We start from the raw sequence: 14,007 nt of genomic DNA, 5'->3' as shown, positions 1-14,007 counted from the left end.
ACTAGGGCTTGAACTGGAGTCCCTGGCAGTGAAAGCACCACGTGCTAACCACTGGACTGCCAGGGAATTACCACCAGTAGTAATTTTTAAACAACTGTTTTTTCCCTCAAAATAATTTGTTTCCATGTTATTTCAGGACCCTTAACAAAGCATACATAATATGAGTGAATCCCCTAGATGTCTTCTTTTGAGGAAACTGTTCTGCAAGTTAAAAGGTTGTTCAGTAAAGCCAGCACAGATACTCTGTTTACCCATTTTAAGTAGGTATTGCAAATAAGATCTTACTGCAAATAAGTTTCCGATTATAACATAGCTTTTAGATCATGTAGTATCTTTTAAAATTTTGAGTGCGACATACTTTAAGCAAATAAGCTTAAAATCAAGTTGACTTTTCCTTTACAAGTAAAAGGGAGAGAGGTGTCTCTAAATGAGATAAACATATTTAGTGGACAGTATTTCTCTGACTACATTTTCCTAGTTTAATTTGGCTGCTAAAGCAATTTAAAATCTGATTTTTTCATTTGCATTCCCAACAGATCTTAGCAGAAATGAATACCAGAGTATACAACCTTTGGTGTCATTTTGAACATTACCTGTTCCGAGGTTGAATACACAGGACATGTTCTAAGAAGGGCCAGTACTATTCTGTCTCCCTTTTGTGCAGAGCCCACCATGGACCCCTCGGGGAAATAACTTCTCTCATCACTGATAACAGCTAGAAAATTTATCATCACTGATGTGAAATTAGTTTTAAGATAACAACTACTTTTTTGTATGTTTTCTTTTTCATCTAAACCCAAAGTTAAATCTTTATTGTCAGCTATGTGGAGCAGCGATTAAATAACCACCTCAGAGATCTCACTACTAAAGTATTGCCTTCTCAGATGTCGCTGGCGTAGGTTAGGTACCTTTTGCCTTTTTTAGTCTTTTGATTCTTATTCCTACAATCATTCCAACAGTATCACTGTTGGAATTTACAGTAAAGTATTTGGGCAGTGAAAACTTTGACCATTTGGAAGTTATTAGAAAAGAATCTGGACTATTTAGATGCATTTTTGTAGTAAGTCTAGTGACTTAAACACTGGAAAATCTATTTAAACATTTACATGTGAATCCAGCATCCCTTTTTACTTCGTAAATGGGGCCAAGGATGAAATCCAGATGTTCTCCCTTTGTATTGGTATTATCTCTGTATGAATCTAAGTATGGTATCTAAAAAAAACCTAAAAATTATTTTGCTTATTTCATATTGTTGCTAGTGTCTTCTGCAACATGTAATTAGATTCTTCATCTTTGTCTCTGTAAAATCAAACTGTTTTCAGTGTCCCCCCTCTTTTTTTTTACAACTTTTTCCAGCTATTGTTTTCCCTTGAAGTACTGATTTGGCTTTTAAAGATATATTTTATCACAATTTCAGAAATGAATGGAATACTGAGTTGGATGAAACAGCTTGTTAAACCTGCTAACTGAAGCCTTAGACAGTAAGCTCTATGTAACCATAATTTGTAGTATTTTCAATTAAGTCAGCTTCTTTGGGGATGTTACCTATTGTTTGAAACTTAACTTGAAATTTAGAGAAACAGCAAAGTAAGTGTAAGATGTACAGAGCACATCTTAACGGGTTTGGTTAATTCTCCACAATAGACATCATTGTTCAGTATGTTTAGCCAATGATAGACACTCAACTATAAAAGATGGGTTCAAGAATGTTGAGATGATGTGTTGGCTGGGGTTGACCTAACTCGTCAAAGGCCTCCGTTACGTTGTGCTATCCAAATTGTGGGAGCACTTAAAAGTGACTGTCTTGGGGACTAGTCTGTGGTTTTCTTGGATCTTATGGAGGCCCACTGGCAACATCATTTCTCATCCTTGGCTCACCAGGCCAATGGCCTCAAAAAACTAGGGATCCCATTTGTTTTCTTCAGGCCAAAGAGAAGAGCCCATCACTGATTTGGAAGAGTGCCCTGTCCCCGGGTAACAGCCGGCCTTCTGTAAAACGCAGGCCTGTCCACTGAATAGCCCACCCCACCCGCAAGGGGTCAAGCACCCATGAGGTGGGTCGCATCTCTGGTCGGTGTGTGAAGCACGAGGCCCTCACGCCTCCTCTAAAGCAGGAAGTGTCGGCCATGGCCGGCCAGGTGTCTTGAGCTTCCTTCTGCCGAGCCCGGGAGCGCGGGCTGCCCAGCACGTGGAGCCGCGGGGCTGCCCACACGCCCCTCCCGCCAGATGTAGTCCAGGCCCAGCCGGGCCCGCGCAGGGATCCCCAGCACGGCCACCTGACTGAGTGCAGGGCGTGCTGCGGCCCGCTGCTTGTACCTCCGCCGTCGGCGCTGTGACCAGAGGAAGGCGCCCGCCGTGCACAAGGGCCATGGAAGCGCACTGCGGCCATTATCCGCGGCGCCTCCTAGTGGGTCAATGGCAAATCCTTTTGGTTCTCGCGAGAGCTCCCCCTCAGTGGGGATTATATAATTTCCCTTAGGCGGGGATAGGGGTGCTGATGCCACCCTCCCTCAGAAAAAGTTACGTGCAGGCACATATGGAAGTGAGAGTTGTCTTTGGGGGGCATGGGGGGAAGGGGTACTGGCCCCCACTGCCCCCCCCTACTTAGCTGGACAATGAGTCCTCTTATGCTAATGAGGTACTTACGTCACTTCCGCTCTTTCTCGGCCGCCATTTTGGCTAGGGCAGGTTCGGGGAGTCGCTCCGAGGCGCTTGTATTGTCTGCCGAGGGGAGACGCGGGATCAGCCCCCTCCCCCGCCCGTTGCCGCCGCCGCCTCCGCCGGCCCGGTCTCCCCTCCGCCGCCCGCCGGGATCCATGAACTGAACTCCCGCCCCCCCCCCCGGCCGCCGCCATCTTGTGCCCCCTCCCCCTCCCGCAGGCAGCGCTAAGGGGGATTTTGGCGTCTCCTCAGACACAGCTCCCTCTCTCGGTCCCCGCTGCTGAGGAGCGAGAGGAGCGCGGCCGCCGCCGCCGCCCGCCTGCCCGCGCCGGTGAAGCCGCCTCTCCCACACCCTCCGTCTCCTCCCTCCGCCCCTCCTTTGTCTGCACCGCTCGACGACGCTGCCGCCGCCGCCGCCCGCGCGGGGACTGGAGGGATCCGCTCGCGCCGCCGCCGCCGCCCGCCGCTCTGCTGCGCCCGCCGCGCCCCCCGGCAGCAGCCGCGGCCGCGGCGCGAGCCGGAGCCTACCGAGGCCGCCGAGCCGGAGCGCGACGAGGCCCCGGGCGCGCCCTCGCCGCCGCCAGCGCCGTGCCGCCGCCATCCGCCCGCCGCCGCCGCTGCCGCCCGGCCCCCGAGCACGCCGGCCCCGCGCGCGCCTCGAGGCCGAGTCAAGGTAAGCCCGGCGGCCGCCGCGCGCGCGGACCCGCGGCCGCCCCGGCCCCCGACCCTCGGCCCGCGCGGCTCCCGCCCGCCGGCCCCGCGGGCGCATTGTTGTTGGGACCGCACGCGCTCCCTTTGCGCACTCGGTGCCGACGGAGCGCCCGCCCTGGCGCGGACCGCTACCCGGGCTCTGCTCCGGGGTCCGGGCGCCTCCTCCTGCAGCCCGACCCCTCTTCCCCGCCCCGCGAACCCGCGGAGGCCGGCAGCCGCCCCGGCCGCCAGAGCTTTTGCCGCTAGTGGCATCTCCCTCCACCCCGCCCCCAGCGAGAACCGAGCTGCTCCCATCCTTGGAACCAATCCCTCTCTCCCGCCCCCCGCCCCAAACGAGCCCCCCACGCACACCCCCAATCCCTGGGACGAGCCTTCTGCCGGGTCTCCCCACCTTTAGCTGGGGGAGGGGGGACAGGTTGGGGGGGCGGGGAGCATGCAGGGCACGAAGTGAAAGTCTTTGCCTCCCCTGTGCGGTCCTTCCTCCCCAACATGCCAGCTCCCTTCTATCCTGACCACGGAGTCCTCCACCACCCCCTTTTCTCAATCGCAGCTGCCTGGTCAGCACGACCTCTTGCGAGCATTCTGAGCCCCAACTTTGCAATAAGATGGTGAAAAATGGAAATCCAGAAAGCTGCGAGTTTGGTTTGGGTTTTTTGTTTTTTTTAGTGCAATGAATGGGAATAGTTCTTTGAGCACCCATTTATTCACATCTTCTCTTCCCCTGGACTGCCTCCCTGCCCTCCCCTCCCCCCCCCCCAAATCTGGATGCCTATCTGCTGGAAAAGGCGCGATTACCTCTCTTCCTCTTCTGCCCAAGTCCAAGTGCTAAGACCTAATATTCTTTTCAGCCACACACATACCACACTAAGTCTTCTTGATGTTCTTGCATTCCCCCGTTCCTCTGGACAGTTCTTGCCATAACCCCATTTCTCAGACAAAGGCTTAGGAGGGAAAAAGAACCAAACTGTTTCCTGTGTTTGCCATTTTAATGCTGTCCATCCCCACAGACCCAAGCCCTTTCCCTCATGCTTCTTGTGCCAATGTCTTGAACCTTCAAAACGAAAGGGGGAAAAAAAAAATCTCCTGGGTAGCTTGATAGAGTTTCTTTATAAATCTGCATTGTTGCTTCTGGTTTATGGCCATGAAGAAAATACCAGCCCCCACCCAAAATGCACCGCAGCCAAGTCGGCTAAAGGCGATGAGTGTTGGAGTCAGTAGGGGGCGCATTCCCTGCACTGGGTAAGGCTGCAGAGGGGGGAAGGGCCCCAGAGCTAGAGCAGGATGAGCTTCACAGCGCCTTCTACAGACCATGGGAAAATGGACCCAGCAAGACACTCTGACACTCTTAGTTGGTGAGCTGACAGCAACATGGTGAAGGATCAAGTGAGTCAAGAGCAGTGATTTTATTTCTGTTAAAGAATCCACCCTGCACTTTAGAAGTTTTCTCTTTTGACTTTTTCAAAGTGTTGACCCTTAGATAATCCACATTTGTTCTTGACGAATCACCTTGGCACATCCTTGGTACACAGATTCCCCCTTCTCTGGAATTCTTCCTCCTCAAGCTTTGAATGTGTCACCATATCTTTCCAAGGTCAGATGGTAAAGGGAAAAGTTCAAAACCTGAGAGTAACAGGTTTGGGGGAGTATTGTTGATTTCATTCCTTCTTCATGGCCCCACGTCTTTTCAACTCTTTGAGAGTTCAAAATCCTTGAGGGATGTTAGATTTTAGTGGGGGAGTAATTTTCATAAGCATGTAGATGGGTGTCATGATTTGCAAAGCCTTGTTGGTAAACGTCAAGCCCATGTTGAGTTCTCCACTGTTAAACTCAACCGAGTTGATTGTAAAATTTTGCTTCTTTCCAACTTTGGACTTGAAATTGCCGTTCATTATCCCACCGCCATTAGCCATTAGCCAACCGCCTTTGCAAAAGTGTTGACACCAGTCTTCTGTGAGCACCCACCTTCTTAGGGTGTGTTGATTTCTGTAGATTTTACTCCTCTTGTTATTTCCATAGGTGTGAGATGCACAATGCGAAACCTAGGCCCCAGCTTTTGCACCATGATGCGCAGGGTTGTACTTTTTGTACTGAACTGATAGGTGGCCTAGTGGTTATGCCCTGTCCTACCATTTTGAGGATCTGGACTCCGTTCCTGCCTTGCTCTTTGGACCACATTGTCAATTCACACCGGTGGGTATATTCATTTTGGAGGGTGGGAACTGCAGCAACAGGGAAGCCAGAGATTTCTTCCTCTTTGGTCACCACCAAAGCCAACACTTCGAAAATTTCAGCCTAGCCACATTCCTCAAGGAACCAGTTAGAGCTGGTTGGTTAGAGCTGGTTGCTGACGTGGGTTCTGAACAGAGAAATGACTTGTGGCTTGTTTAAGAGAAAATTTTAAAGTTGCTAATATTGTTTTAATGATTTTCATTCTGCACTCTTGTGTATGAAGTACCTTAAGTTTTCAATTACTGTTATTTTGATGACCCAATCTCAAGAGTTGCTGAGCTTTTAGAAACCGTAAAGATTCTCTGATCAGAACAGGCCTTTCCATGAACATGTACTTGCTACCAAAGATTGACAGTGTTTATTGACCCTCGGGGTACTTTTAAGACCTTGATACAAGTATTTTATAAAGATTCACCAAGGTAAATCTTTGGGAAAATAAATGTTGTAGTCTTTGAAACATAGTTAACCAGTTGATGCTTAAGGGAGAATTTGCGTTGGACATTTGCTACCAAGTAACATTTTGGTGAGTGAAAAGGAGGCAGCTTGCTTCAGGTATTCCATTAGAGACTTAACTATAATTGCTTTTATAATTTGTTTAGTAATTAGAAGAATCAGATATATAATCTAAGTGTATTACTTGTAATTTTTAAATACTGTTTAGTATTTGTTAAGTAGATAAAATTTTGACCTGAATTTGTGTTTGATATAGAGTTGTACAACTTGTTAAATGACTAATTTGAATAAAGTTTCTTCTTTGAGGGTTATGTTGGAGTCGAAGTTTGTGAAGGTGTTTCTGTTTGAGTAAATTACGCATAAGATACAATGTTAACTGATGTCCTTAGTGGTAATAGCCATTTTCCCCCTACAGGAAAACTTGCTGTGACCTCTTAAAAAGCATAAATTCTGCAATTTCAAAGGTTTCCTGATTTTGGCGTTCAAAAAAAAAGGTGAAACAGTTGGCCTTGAAGGGCTGAAATTTAGGTACTGTGAGGGTTTATTAAAAAGCCTCAATTAACTAGAGGGTGGGGAATGGGTATTCTATTTAATTGAACTGTAGGTAAATATTCCTTTGTCTTTGGCCCTTTTTGAAAATTTCCTAACACTGCCTTACTAGAGACTGCTTTACTTTGAACTAACTAAATCTTTGGTTTTTGGTTCTTATAGTCTCTGTGTAGGAAATAGAGGAAGTTGGACTGTGAATCTCTAAAGATCCTTGGTCCTCCTTATTCTGAAAGTCATTGGTTTTAAACATACCTATAATGAATTTGTTTTACTTCAGTTTGTCTTTTTTCCCTTAAACCGGAGTGCAGGAAAAGTTATAATACTGTTTATATTAAGAATAGAATGCCACCAAGTTGGATAGATTAAATGGCAAGTAAGTTCTAGATTATTATTATTTTGATGACCCCGTCTCAAGCGTTGCTAAGCTTCTAAAAACCTGAAACAGTCTCTGATCAGAACAAACCTTTCCATGAATGTGTACTTGTTTGCAAATAATCAATAGGCTTTTATCAAATAAAAACGGCTTTTGATTTTATTAGTGACATACACTCCTACATGTGTTTATTACTTATATTTGATTGCTAGAAGTATAATTACATTAGGTGCATTATGTATTGAAGTGTAACTACTGGTAAGTTTTAGAAAATATTAAAAGTAGTTTTTAGTATTTAAGTAGCAATCTGGTGGTTAATGTACACATTCTGACTGCACATTTAATTGTGAAAAATACAGTTTAATAAGGAAGATAGGGCTGTTCTGTTATAAAGGAACAAGTAGGGATCCCTCCTTGGGTAGGGGAAAAATAAAAAGGAAACTTGAGAATTTATTCTGAAAGTAGTATTTTATCTTTTGAGAACCATGTGTAAATAACAAATTGCATAAGTTGTCGTAGACCTTGGCAGATTGATTTTCTTAATAGATGGGTGGATATATATATACACACAAACACACATTATACTTTTTTAGTGTTGAAATGATATATACAAATAAAATACAGATAAAAGGTCCGAATATCAGAAGTAATGTTTAAAAACGATATATTTAAGTGTACGGGGGGAGAAAATCAATTAAATGTCAGGGTGGTTTGTTTTTTTTTTTTTTTTTTTTTAATCTGTTTAAATCTTAAACATTTTTTTTAATGTGAAAATACAAAAATTTAATTCTTGTTTTATAAGATTAGAAACTAATTCATAGCTTACATCAAGGTGCTCAAGTACTGTTATGTAATAAACTACTTGTTCAACCTAGACTTCCAAAGGACTTTCACTTTTAAAAAACCTCATAGAGTGTGTTATATCTTCAGAAGGTGAAATATTTTCCATGAGAGTGTAATTTTCATTTATTTGCCTAAGAGGCATGAACATGAAGAGAAATGTTACTCACTGTGTATTATAGTTAAATTCACAGACCTTGATGTGTTGCTAGCATCATGTAAACTGACATGGTTCTATAAGAACTTGCGGCGTTAAGTCTGGAGTGAATGCCAGGTTTTGCTGATGTGCATCTCCGTTGGTTACACGTTTTGTGTTGTTAGTTTGGAAACTTGGTGTTTGAACCTGGTATGAGCCAAACCCCACACTAATTAAGTGAATTGATATTTTGAATGTCGAGGCTGTTTCTTGTTTACACATTGGCACCTTCCACCTGGATTGCTGAGTGGCCACTGCTCCACGTGACTGTATTTTTTTGTTTGTTTGCCTGATTCAGTTCATTGGAAAGTGAGGGGATGGAGGATAGGGTTCCCTCAGTCTCCTAGGGTCTCAGTATCCCCTTATACCTTTGTTTTGATCACAACCTGTCTTTGATAATCTGCCAGTTGAGGGGTTGGTGGAAATGAGAATTCATCCTCTGCTTCACTGGAAGGAGAAGGCTCTCTGCATATTAGCAGGCTTCTCAAACTGGGAGATACATATCTCTCTCTCACCTTGATTGTGTAGGGATATGCTTGTATACAGGAAGTCACAGGTAAAATGTGAGCCAGCTATGTAAAGTGAGTTTTGATGAGGGGGTGCACATTTGTGTTCTAATAAGTGTAAAATGCAGAATTCTTTTCACTGTTACAGTCCTTGGTTACAGTTTCTCTCCTTGTACGTGTTCCTGTCCTCTGCCTTCAGATGCAGTCACAGGCCTCCTTGGTTTTATTGATCCCTAGCTTAGTTCCAAGACAGCAGCTAGAGAAATCCTGATTATCTCAAGAATTTTAGCAGTGTTCCAGAAATAAAGGCTTGAAAATTAAAGAGAAGAGCATGAAAGACTTCGAATAGAATTACCAGGGGAAGACCGCCCTGAACGTATGCCACAGTTTAAGACTGCGTTGTAGCTAAAAACACGCACGGAATCTGTAAGAGACTCCTGCGTGGACCATCTCTTAGAATTAAGAGCAAATCCTTCCACATCCTAATTGCTTCACCAGTAAGGGTGTAGATTGTAATTGAGTCTCTTAGCTTTGAGCTGTTTGTATGTCATTTCACATACGATTTGGTCAAAGCCTTTAATATTGGTATCATTTTCTTAGCACTTTATAAACCATTCTCAATTCTCTGAGGACTGTCCTTGTTTCACAAGTAGGGAAATCAAGGCACTGCGGTGTGCAGCAGTGAAGTGAGCTTTGGAATGTGTCCAGCCCGGCTCCCAGGCCTGTGTTTGGAGCACAGGCTTTTATAGTGCCCCTGTGAGCTGTTGGGCTAATGAGGGCCCAGATGAGTGCTTCATAACTCCATAGTAATGTTGTGTGTTTGGATGTCAGCTAACACCCAAGGATCCCAGGTAGGCCATGCAGTTAAAGCATCTGGCTGTACACTAGCTTCTTGATGGATGAGAGTTGTGCCAGTGGCAGTTGAAGAAGTAGCAACTGTGTAAGGTTTGAAGTTGCCTGTATAAGGATCTGAAAAGAAAGTTTGTTTATAGTCTATTGCTTTTCCCAGTGTTTTGTTTTAGGACAGTCTTGTTCCTTCTCTCCTCTGAGCAGTAATTTTTGCTTAGACAGATAATTGCTGTCTTTTGCCCTTCTGCCTTTTCTGTCTTTTTCTGAACCCTCTATGCTCCCATTTAAGAGCTTATGGAAACTTGAGCTTCCCTTGAAAATTTGTAAGGCTTTCGTTTTCTGGTGGGAGCTGGCAACAATTGAGGACCTGTATGAGTGGTCTCTTGAAACCTAATGTATCTAAAGAAACCTCTATCTAGTGGAAATGTGGTGGGATTTATTAAAATTTTACATATTGTACATTTTAAGTCAGCAATTAAGAATTCTTGCTCTGGTGAAGAAGACGAAGCGAGACTCACTGTGTTCAAATGCAGGGAGTGCTTAAGAATCCTGATTTGAGATCAGAAAAATAAAGCTTTTGTGGAAAGTGTAAGGATTGAGTCATCAAGTGGCAAAACCTGCTGTAAGAATAATGCTTTTGCTAAGCCTTGACTGTAGGAGATAGCTTAAGGTAATTCAAGAAAATTATGTATTTTGTTATTCAAGAATAGTAAGAAAAACATGTCCCATTACTATGGGGAAATTATTTTGACTAGTTTTGATAGAGCATGGAAAACTTACTAAGGAATTGAAAATAACTTTCTTTCTATCTTAGGCTATTGAATGCACATTTATAAATGGACACATCTGGGTGTCCTCTTAGGCCTGCCTGTGAATTCATTTGATTTCCCTCTGTCACATCTCTGAAGCCTGGCTGTCCACTGACAGCAAGCCGTTCCGAGGCTGTGCAGTGCGTGCGGGCGGCGTGGTGCCAGGGTCACTCGCCACGGTGTGTCCCTGCCTTGCTGGGGCTCCTGTTAAAGTGGAGGAAGCGTGGAAATGCTTCCCATCTCACACCCTCCCTGAAGCTAGATTGGGATGTAAGACATGTTCTCAGTCATTTTCTCTAGGGTTCTTGTCTGAAATCTGAATACTCAAAAGTGACAGTTTCTGGTTGTAGGCACTAGTCTTTTTGCCTGAAAGCCTTTTAACAGGAGTAGCCCGAATTTTATATTATAAGTACACATGTATTTTATAAGCAAATTCTAGATCACACCTTTGTATTTCTAAGTCACCTAGGTTTCTTTTGGGTACTTGTGGATACTCTGTTGCATAACTATTATAAGTGCCACAGAACTTGTGAGGTTAATAGGCTGACTCTAGCATAAATGGCTCACAGTGATGTCCAGAAACACTATTCTGTGGAAGTATAAATGCACATTATAACGCATTCAGGAACATGTATAGCAACCACATCTGATTCTCAGTATTAACAATAGTCTGTGCTTTTTAAAAGACTATATCCTGGTATGAACTCATAATTTGCAGTTATTGTTGTAGCTTCTGATCTAGTTTAAGGTAATAACTGCTCTAAGCATTAATTGGCTTCATCTTGATTCTTGTGACATTTGAACAGTGAAATGGTGTTATACTGGTTATGGCCTAGGAAACAGACCTCCAGAGGTTAAGTAACATTTTTAGAGTCACAAACCTAGTAAGCCGCAGAGCAAGGATTTAAACAGATCTCTAGATCTGTCGAGCTCTAGAGCTGTATTTTTCACTACGTTGTACCATCTTTTCTAGCAGGGCAAAATTTTACTGTACTATGTCGCCCTACTTATTATATTACAGGAGTTTAAAGGTATGAAGGGGAGAGATTTTTTACACGTGGCTGATAGGAAACTGAATTTTTGTCCATAAAACCAATATAGTTTTGCTGGAAAACAAATTTTGAGGTCGGCTATAGTTTTACGCTTCAACTTTTTACCTCTGCCCTTCTGCCATCACTTCTGTATATTGTTATCTTACACCTAAGGCTTTGGCTGTTTTGCAGACTGTCCAGATCGAGCAGGCAGCTCTGCAGTGTGTGCACTCCCTCAGATCTCAGAAGCTCGGGGAGCAGCCATGCAGTAAATGCAGGTTTTTCTCTGAACATGGTGGCCACAGTGCAGGAGTTTCTTCCACCCTCTCCTGACCACCCCTGTCCCTCTTAGCCTCAGAACGTTTAATCTGTGACGCATCTGAACACATTTCTTTTTTCCATATACGTATGTTTGTGTGTGTGTGTGCATATAGGAAGTCACCTCTGTAAGCCCTTTGTAGACAGGGACTGTTGGTTCATTCTATGCTTACTGAGTACATGCCATGTGCCAGCCACTGACGAGCATGTTGAAACTTTGTGAGTCACAATGTGATTATAGTTTTGGTGACTGACAATGTGGTGAACTAGGTGGTTTATTTCCCGTTAGATTCTGGTTCAGTACTAATGAACCACACCAACACTAAAGAAAACAATACTTGTTTAAGCTGTTAAATTTTTCAGCATTCTGTTACCTTTGGAAAGGCTTCCTGTTTTGTTTTTCCTAGGGCCTCTCCTTTTGTCCAGTTCTATCCTGTAACTGTTTGAAAGAAACTTAAGGTGATTTGAAAGTTTAATACATGAAAATTATGTGAAAATTTCTGTACTACTGCTACCTGCTGTAGAATCATTTCAATTATTTGCAAAATAAAAATATAATTGAACTTCTCATTAAAGTAACCCTAACTAGGTTAAACTGTTAGTTAAGGCAGAGTGAATTTTACAATCTTGGACAAAAGTGATATAGTCCTCTGTTTCTGGCCTCTTGAAATTAAAAATATAATTGAACTTCTCATTAAAGTAACCCTAACTGGGTTAAACTGTTAGTTAAGACAGAGTGAATTTTACAATCTTGGACAAAAGTGATACAGTCCTCTGTTCCTGGCCTCTTGGAGTGAAGCAGTTTTGCCAGGAAAGGGAACTCTCTACTAAGGTTTTTCTTTTTAAGTACTTAACAGTTTGGAGGCCATTCATGTATTACCAGAGAAGCGCTCATTTAATATAGTCCAAAATAGTCTAGAAATTTGTAAAGGCCTTCAGAGTTCTTTTATTACATCCAGGACTTGCTCTAAAGGATCTATCCTGTTCAAAGGAAGCTTTAAACAGTCTTAACAGATACTTAATAACAGCCTTATCTGCTTCTGTATTCACTACTGTTTGTCTTGTATTTTCTGATAGTCACTTTTTTTTTTTAACTTGAATTGTGGTAAAATATACAGGACATAAAATTGATGCATCACGTTAACCAGCCACTTGTAAGTGTACAGTTCTGTGCCGTTAAGTACACTCAGATTATTGTGCAGCAATTACCACCATCCATCTCCAGAACTTTTACATCTTGCAAAGTGCAAACTCTGTCCCTGTTAAACAGTAAATCCTCACTCTCCCCTCCCTGCCAGTCCTTGGCAGCCACCTTCTACTTTCTATCTCTGAATTTCACTACTCTTGGTGTCTCAAGTGAGTGGAATCATGTAATATTTGTCTTTTGTGACAGGTTTATTTTGCTTAGCAAAATATCTTTGAGGTTTTTGCATGTTTCCAGTAGCTACTTTTTAAAAAATAAAAAGTGAAATGAATAATTTTCAATCCAGCATATCCAAAGCATTGTCATTTCAACATGCAGTCTATTTTTGGAAGGTTATTTATGAGATACTTTGCGTTTTTTTCATACTAAGCATTGGGAATCTCAAATATATGTTATGCTTAAAAGCAAATCTAGATGGGTAAAGAAGATATATTAATTGCCAAAAAGTGCATGGAAAGCTGCTCAACATCGCTAATCTTTAGGGAAAAGCAAATTTAAATTATGATGAAAGTAATAACCTCACACCCATTAAGATGCTTACTGTCAAAAAGAGAAAAACAAGTGTTGGTGAGGAGGTGAAGAAATTAGAACCTGTACACTTGGGAGTGTAAATGGCAGAGCCACAGGGTTACCACGTGATGTAGCAACACACACGTTTGTCTGTGAGAGCTGCTTGTACACCCATGTTCCCAGCAGTGTTATTCACAGTAGCTGAAAGAGCAAGTGTCCACCAGCAGGTGAATGGATAAATGTGATGCATACATAGCATGGAATGTTATCCAGCCCGAAAGGGAAAGAAAATCTGACGTGATGCTACAGCTGGGTAAACCTTACAGGCATTTATGCTGAGTAGAATAAGTAGCCACAAAAGGACAGGTATTTATGATTCCACTTCTGTGAAGTACTTCGAGTGGTCAGAACCATAGAGGCCACCAGCGTGGTGGTTGCCAGGTGCATATGGGAGGGGAGAGATGGAGCGTTGCTGTTTGATGCAGATGGAGTTTCGGTTCTGCAAGGTGAAGGAGTTGTGGAGATGGATAGTGGTGATGGTAGCGTGGCGGAAGTTTAAAGCATCTCAGCTCAGTTCAGACTAGCCTCATTTTAAGGGCATAGGAGCCATGTGTGGCTAGTATCTGCTATATTGGAATGCATAATTCTTAAAAATTAATTTAGAAAATTTTCAAGCAATATGGGTTTTCTTGCTGTGTGAGTAAATGCTGAATAAAACACATTGATTCCCTTTTTTTTGTGTGTGGTTTGTTGTTGTTGTTGTTTTTT

General features: G+C 43.3%; 1 protein-coding gene across 5 annotated transcripts in view; it reads left to right on the top strand.

Annotated features, from left to right (window-relative positions):
- Nucleotides 1–2,893: 2,893 nt before the first annotated feature.
- ADNP (activity dependent neuroprotector homeobox) overlaps nucleotides 2,894–14,007 on the top strand; it is a 30,411-nt gene continuing 19,297 nt past the window's right edge. Inside the window, exons 1-3 of one of the 5 annotated variants that reach the window (XM_055545311.1) lie at nucleotides 2,894–3,334; nucleotides 5,389–5,562; nucleotides 6,470–6,548. The gene's annotated coding sequence lies outside the window, so the exon portion shown is untranslated. Of the gene's footprint in view, nucleotides 3,335–3,857; nucleotides 5,563–6,469; nucleotides 6,583–14,007 lie in introns of those variants that run through there. The other 4 variants (XM_055545310.1, XM_055545309.1, XM_055545313.1 and 1 more) reach the window with 4 other exon arrangements.

Source organism: Bubalus kerabau, chromosome 13 (genome assembly GCF_029407905.1).
Source record: "Bubalus kerabau isolate K-KA32 ecotype Philippines breed swamp buffalo chromosome 13, PCC_UOA_SB_1v2, whole genome shotgun sequence".
Classification (NCBI taxonomy): Eukaryota; Metazoa; Chordata; class Mammalia; order Artiodactyla; family Bovidae; genus Bubalus; species Bubalus kerabau.
The sequence above is the reverse complement of the archived record's forward strand: the minus strand, read 5'-3'. Positions and strand labels throughout refer to the sequence as shown.